The sequence below is a fragment of the Triticum urartu genome, chromosome 6A (genome assembly GCF_056163025.1).
Source record: "Triticum urartu cultivar PI428250 chromosome 6A, HENAU_Tu73, whole genome shotgun sequence".
Lineage (NCBI taxonomy): Eukaryota > Viridiplantae > Streptophyta > Magnoliopsida > Poales > Poaceae > Triticum > Triticum urartu.
The window spans coordinates 490,951,915-490,958,641 of record NC_141878.1 but is presented as its reverse complement, the minus strand read 5'-3'; the positions used below and the strand labels follow the sequence as shown (position 1 = coordinate 490,958,641).

Genomic DNA, 6,727 nt, shown 5'->3' with positions numbered 1-6,727 from the left:
TCTAGGGTGAAGGGGGTGTTGAAGTTGGGGAGGGCCAGAACAGGGGCAATGGTCAGACTGGTCTTCAGATTGTTAAAAGCTTCCATTTGCTCTTCAGTCCAATGGAATGCTTCTTTCTTGAGCATGTCATGGAGAGGCCTGCAAATAATGCCATACGATTGGACAAATCTCCTGTAGTACCCAGTAAACCCCAAGAAACTTCTTAATTGAGTAATGTTTTGTGACATGGGCCAGTTGGCAACAGCTTCAATCTTCTGAGGATCTGTGGCCAGCCCTTTCCCAGAGATTATATGGCCCAAATACTCAATCTGTGGGGCAGCAAAAATGATTTGCTCATCTTTGCATAGAGTTGCTGGTCCCTGAGTGTTTGGAGGACAATGTGCAAGTGTTCCAAGTGTTCAACCAAGCTTTTGCTGAAAATTAATATGTCATCGAAGAAGACCAATATGAACTTCCTGAGATGTTTGGCGAAAACCTTGTTCATAAGGGCTTGGAAAGTAGCTGGGGCATTTGTAAGGCCAAAAGGCATTACTAGGTATTCGAAGTGACCAAAATAGGTAATAAATGCTATTTTGTGTATGTCTTCAGCTTTCATTCTCACTTGGTGGTAGCCAGCCCTTAAGTCCAATTTAGTGAAGTACTCTGCTTCGTGCAACTCATCAAACAGATCTTCAATAACAGGTATGGGGAATTTGTTTTTAATAGTTTGAGCATTGAGTTTTCTATAGTCTATGCAGAGTCGCCAAGTTCCATCTTTTTTCTTGACCAAGATTGCAGGAGTTGCATAAGGGCTTTCACTTTGTCTGATGACAGAGGCATCTAGTAACTCTCTTATCTGTTTTTCCATCTCAGCTTTCTGTTGATGGGGCACTCTGTAGGGTCTCACCCTAGGAGGATCAGTACCAGCTTTTAATGGGATGGCATGGTCACATTCCCTGAGAGGTGGCATGCCTTTGGGTTCCTCAAAAACATCCTGGTACTTGTGTAATAAATCTTCTATTTCCTGGCAAGGTTGGCTTGGTTATGACTTTACTGAAGATGTGGGGAATAAACAGTAACCAGATGCCCCTGTAGCAGATAGCTTTTGCATTCTGTTAACAAAGATGAGGGGAATTTTTCTTTCCTATTGTTGTCTTTCAGCGTCACCTTGATGTTGTTTCTTAGGATGACTTGCATTTTCCTTTTGACAAAATCCATTGTGATTGGACTATGTTTTGCAAGCCAATCGCAACCAAGTATGATGTCATACCCTTTGAGTTGTAAGACCTTGAAAGAGTTATTAAAGGTGTGACCCTGTATGGTGTAAGGAGTGTCCACCACATGGGATCCTGATTTCAGAATTCCTCCACCAGCTACTTGCACTGTTTCCAAAGGGTTGTTGATGGTTTGACAGCTGGTTTTAACTGTGAAGCTCATGTCGATGAATGTGTGGGAGCTTTCAGAGTCCACTAGGGCTATACCACATTTGCCACCAATGTTTACTTAGAGAGAAAATGTATAAGCAACAGGTTTCTTTCCCAGAGCTTGTAGAGAAATTTGTGTGCATTGCTCCTCTTCAGTGGGGGAGGTGGCATGGATTTCAGTTTCCTCAGCAGAGTCACTACTTTGGAGTGTTTCATCAGGGGTGGTGTCGTTGCTCTCTTCAGTTGCCATTAAGTTTAGGGTCTTGTATTGCGCACATTTGTGCCCAAAAAACCATTTGCCTCCACAGTACCTGCATGTGCCAGGCTCTCTGTATTTATTTTCTGGTCTGTTGTTGTTTCTTGTCTCGCCCACTTTCTTTGGAATTGTCTCTGGTTGTTTGAATTTGGTGGGAAATGGGATAGGGGAGGTGCTTTTCTGATAGCCACTGTTTGTACTGTATCTCCTATGCCGTGTTTGAGCCTGAACTCCTAGTTCCATGTCCCTGGCATTGTCCACAGCATCATAGAGAGTTGTTGGTTTGAAAGGCTTCAGATAGTGTTTGATCTCTGGCCTTAACCCATTGATGTAGCACTTGACATAGTAACTTTCAGGCGCTCCGGGATTTTCCTTCTTGTAAGCAGCCACTTTCTCTTCAAATTTATCTGTATACTCTGCCACTGATCCAGTTCCCTGCTTGAATGAATTGAAAATTTCCACCACCTCATAAGAACTATCCTCAGAGAACCTTTTAAGGACGGCAGAGCAAAATTGCTCTCAAGTTAAGTTCTCCAGTAAGATGCCAGAGTTTCTAAGCCAAGTATCGGTTCTACCTGTTAGATACATTTGGGCATAGTCCCACTTTGCTTCTTCAGGCACATACACCATGGAGAAAAACTTCTCAGTCATCCTTAACCACTCCATTCGACCAGATTTGGAGCTCGTGCATCATCCTTTTCTTCTCGTCTAGGTCCACTGGTACCCAAGCACGATGGCAATTGGACAGAACAAAACGGAAGCAGGGGATACTATAAGAAATTCACTTGGATGGTTTTATCAAAATGCAACTTCACTTAGCTACTGGCATATTGGAAGGATTTCCTATTAACACGGAACTAAAGAGAAAGTTTGAGTAATCATTTCGTAGGCCAAACTTAGACCATTTACTTTATCTTCAAACAACCAAACACCAACTTCGTTAAATCGTCCCATTATGAGGACAAAAATGGACCCTTCGTGAAGTCCTCCTACCTTCAGTACAACCAACATTAATAGCACAAACCTAATAATTTTGCCAATCAACCATTGAGTTCCTACTTAATACAACATTGCAGACTTTGCAAAGTACTGATAACCAATAACTATATTTGGATTTGGTTGCTACTACTCAGGAGAAAAAATCATTTTTAATAGACATTTAGTACAAGTTTCATGGCAATTCAAAAAGGCGCAATGCACACATATTTTAGTTGCATGAATAAATGATACTCCAAATTCAGATTTTGCAAGTCATGATAATTTTTACACAATGCATACAAAGCAAAGAAAGAAGTCTCACCTTCACATTATCGACGGTAGTAGTTCACTCATTCTAGAATAGTCTCTAGTCGGGATGGAATACAATAACAGCGATGCAAATTGATTCCATTGGAGACACACATTGTATTGTCTTTCCATCGAAATGCTCATTATTACTCCAAGAAAAGTAGATATTGTAACAAATACTAAGATGTCGTGATTAGCTGTTGACATCCAACAACCTCTGTTGGCATACCTATATATCAAGAAGATTACATCGAATTGTAATTATTCCATGGTTCCTTCAAAAAGAACAACCAGTCACAACTCACAACACAAGCTGTGAATAGTTCAAGAAATAAATGTCACATTTGCAGCTCCAAATGCTTTTTATCCTTGGGGCTTTTGAATCTCTGATAATCTACTAACCATCCAGCTCAGTAATTTCTGTTACACTTTTCATTTGCTCCACTGGGCCCAGTTTCTCATTCTTTCTACTGCACGAAAGCAGTTTTAGGTGCACTGAACATTGATTAGAACTCGGCTATAGTGAAAATGGGTACATTGGTCAAATCTTGATGTCATGAACTCTTACCCATGTGCCCATATGGGTTGAAGTAGAGGATCTCCATAGTCTTAAGCCCCTGTAGCTCCATCGTGAACCACGTGAGTACGCGGCACCATCTTCAGCTCATCCCCGCACGACAGCTCCACCACCCGCCCCGTGGCCAAGTCGTCGCTCCTTAGAAGAACGATCTACTGTGGGAACATGCTCTCTGACGGTGTCCTGGACTAGGGGGTACTCACCACGTCATCTCCCGATCTGTTAGATTGGGCCGAGGACCCCCGTGGCCGTATACTCATGGGCCAGTTCGGACAGCTGCCACATACAAGGAAGATTCCACAAGATTTGGCGATCAAGACAAGGACTCCTCCCCACCGGCGTATTCGGCTAGGACTCTTGTTATCCTAGGCCTCTGGTGCATTATATAAACCAAGGTCAGGCTAGTCGATAGGAGAAACATACAATTATACCATAGGCTAGCTTCTAGGCTTTAGCCTCTCCGATCTCGTGGTAGATCAACTCTTGTAATACTCATATCATCAAGAACAAATCAAGCAGGACGTAGGGTTTTACCTCCATCAAGAGGGCCCGAACCTTGGTAAAACATCGTGTCCCCTGCCTCCCGTTACCATCCAACTTAGACGCACGGTTCGGGACCCCCTACCCGAGATCCACCGGTTTTTACACCGACATTGATGCTTTCATTGAGAGTTCCGCTGTGTGATCGGCAAAAGGATCGGTGGCTCGTCTGCAGGTCAACTGCGATGCCGACATCTTTGTCGCCGGCTCGAATGATCACCTTGGCTCAACCAAGGACCGTACTCCATCTCCGATAGTCATGTTCGGACGAGGGCCTTCTTTAACATCAACTCCAATCTCTATCAAGATCATGGAGGAATCATCCATGGAGCTCGGGGGCTCAATGTCAACATTGCCCTCGGGCGACCGTGCTGTTTTTCCGAACAGCGAATTTGTATCCGCTGCCACCACCTCTTAGAGCATCGATTTGACGATCTCTTTGGTGGAATTGTGCGGAATTGAGTCTACAACAACCATGCAAAATTTCATCGAGTTCCGATGGAGAAATCTCAGGCAATCTATGATATACCGGAGCCCTGTCAAATCTGGACGGGAATCTGGACGAGTTTAGGGCGTGGTCTTCAGAGCCCAACTCGGAGGTCCTTTGGAAGATCCAACCGTTCATCTACTACAGAATTCCCATATCTACCACCCCTCCAAATTTCAGCTCGATCTGACGGTTCAAAATCCGGTAACCTTCCGATGAGTGGACCAATGCTCGGATCCGTTTTCTGCGCGAATACGGATCCGACCCGAATTCATGTTTCTTTATGAACGTGATATTGGACAACCTTTTTAGAGGAATTCTCTTCTAGGGTATCGTGCGTCGTTTTTAAACACATGCCTATAAAATTTTAAGCCTCCCCTAAGGTCATCTTCATCATCATGATGGTGTCAAACCAGTCCGGCAATATTGCTCCAAGACTGCCGACCTGCGCGAGACGCGTCGTCACTTTATTGAGCCGAGCTCAACTTCTTCGGATCATCATCTCGGCAAGCCGAACAAGAGTTCGGCATCACGAAGGATAAATCATCACCAACATCGCTGCACGGTCACTTCATCAAGCCGACATTGACCACGTCACGACCTGCATCGGCGGGGCCGCACTGTTGCTTCTTCAAGCCGGTGTCCATCACGCCGACCTACTTCGAATCATCGGCTAACATCGAGGCTTCGACATCTTGGCTGGACCGAGGGCCTCGCCATCTCTTCATCAACCTACTCCAGAGACTTCGGCGTCTCTAGCCGACCAGCTCTGTCACGTTAGCTAGGCCGAGGGCTCTGCCTCGGCGAGCCAACCTTTGCTAGCATCACCCTGTCGTCGCTTTATCGCCCATCAGGCAATGGGTGTGCAGATCGAGTCCAAATTTTGGGAATCACCTTTCTTCGGATTGCTACAATAAATAAACCAGGTCTATCAAATGATGGCCGCACTAACGATGGTCGCGTGGTAGTTCGGTTGGTTTCCGCACATAGTCCGGCGAACGCCGCATCCGGAACTCGGACCGACCCGTGAATTCATGCTTCGCCACGCCTTTACCGCATCACGCCGACGCCCATGCATCGACATTGACTTCGGCGCCAGGCCATATTTCTTTTATTACTCACTTTGCATAAATTATTTATTATGCAACGATTATTATTATTGTTATTACTATTATCTCTGGTTTGCACTATTTTTTGTGCACAGGAAAATGATCCGGGGACTTCGGCGTCACTCTGCCGGCCTGCATTGACCGTGCTATGTGACCATTTGGCATGTCGAGCTCTCCGCTCCGCCACCTCGGGACCGGCTTGGGGGATGGAACCTTGTCCTGCATCAAGCTCGGACCGCGTCATCAATGCCGAACACATTAACCAGCTAAGTTGCTTTCATTCTCAAAGTTTTAATTTTTAACTTGTGTTCGGTTCGACCAAGCATTATACTTTTCTGGCAAAAGTTGCTTGTAAAAAATCTCCTTGTCAAAACTTTGTTGGTGGCATGCAAATTCAAAATACCCTGTTTACTTGGGGGCTTCCTTCATGAAGCTTTTTCCTCTTGCATATGATTATACTTGTACGGCTTCGTTCGTTGTTTGTGTATTACGCCATAATATGCACCATATTGACTTAAGCGATTTGCAAGCTGGGTTGCCTGGCTCCTGTGCTTACCTCTACGTTCCCGATTGTTCGGCTAGGGAGTAAAGGGAGCACCTCTGCGATTGTCACGACCGGGTCCTCCGAGCTCTGACCTCAGACTGGGTGAAGCCGAAAGCTAGCGCTCTTATTGTTTTCAATCATGGTCGGCACACAACGGAACTCATGAGTACAAAAAATCTATTGCACAAGTCTCGTAGTAATAATGAGCACCGAAGAAAGGTATCGGTGGGGGTACTATTTTCTTCGAAGATGCTTCTTGCACTTCGTTTGTAATATAGCATAAGTTTCCTGAGCGCGATTTGTCTGTTACAGCTTTATGGCCCGGTTGCCTGGTTATCGGAAACACCGTCGATATTCTCGACAGGTGGAGTACATAACACTTTTCGGTCCTTGACCGAAGAGGGAGAAGCCGATGGTCGGTTAAGACGCGTTTAAAGTTCGGGTGAACAAAGATATGATATTAGTACTTCGGTACATACAATCATTATACATAAAATTATTTTTACCCAAGTCACTTGGGGGCT

At 44.9% G+C, this 6,727-nt stretch overlaps 1 pseudogene; it reads right to left on the bottom strand.

The window, feature by feature from the left end:
* Window positions 1-1,482: 1,482 nt before the first annotated feature.
* On the bottom strand, window positions 1,483-2,325 carry LOC147965849 (uncharacterized; annotated as a pseudogene).
* Window positions 2,326-6,727: the final 4,402 nt, after the last annotated feature.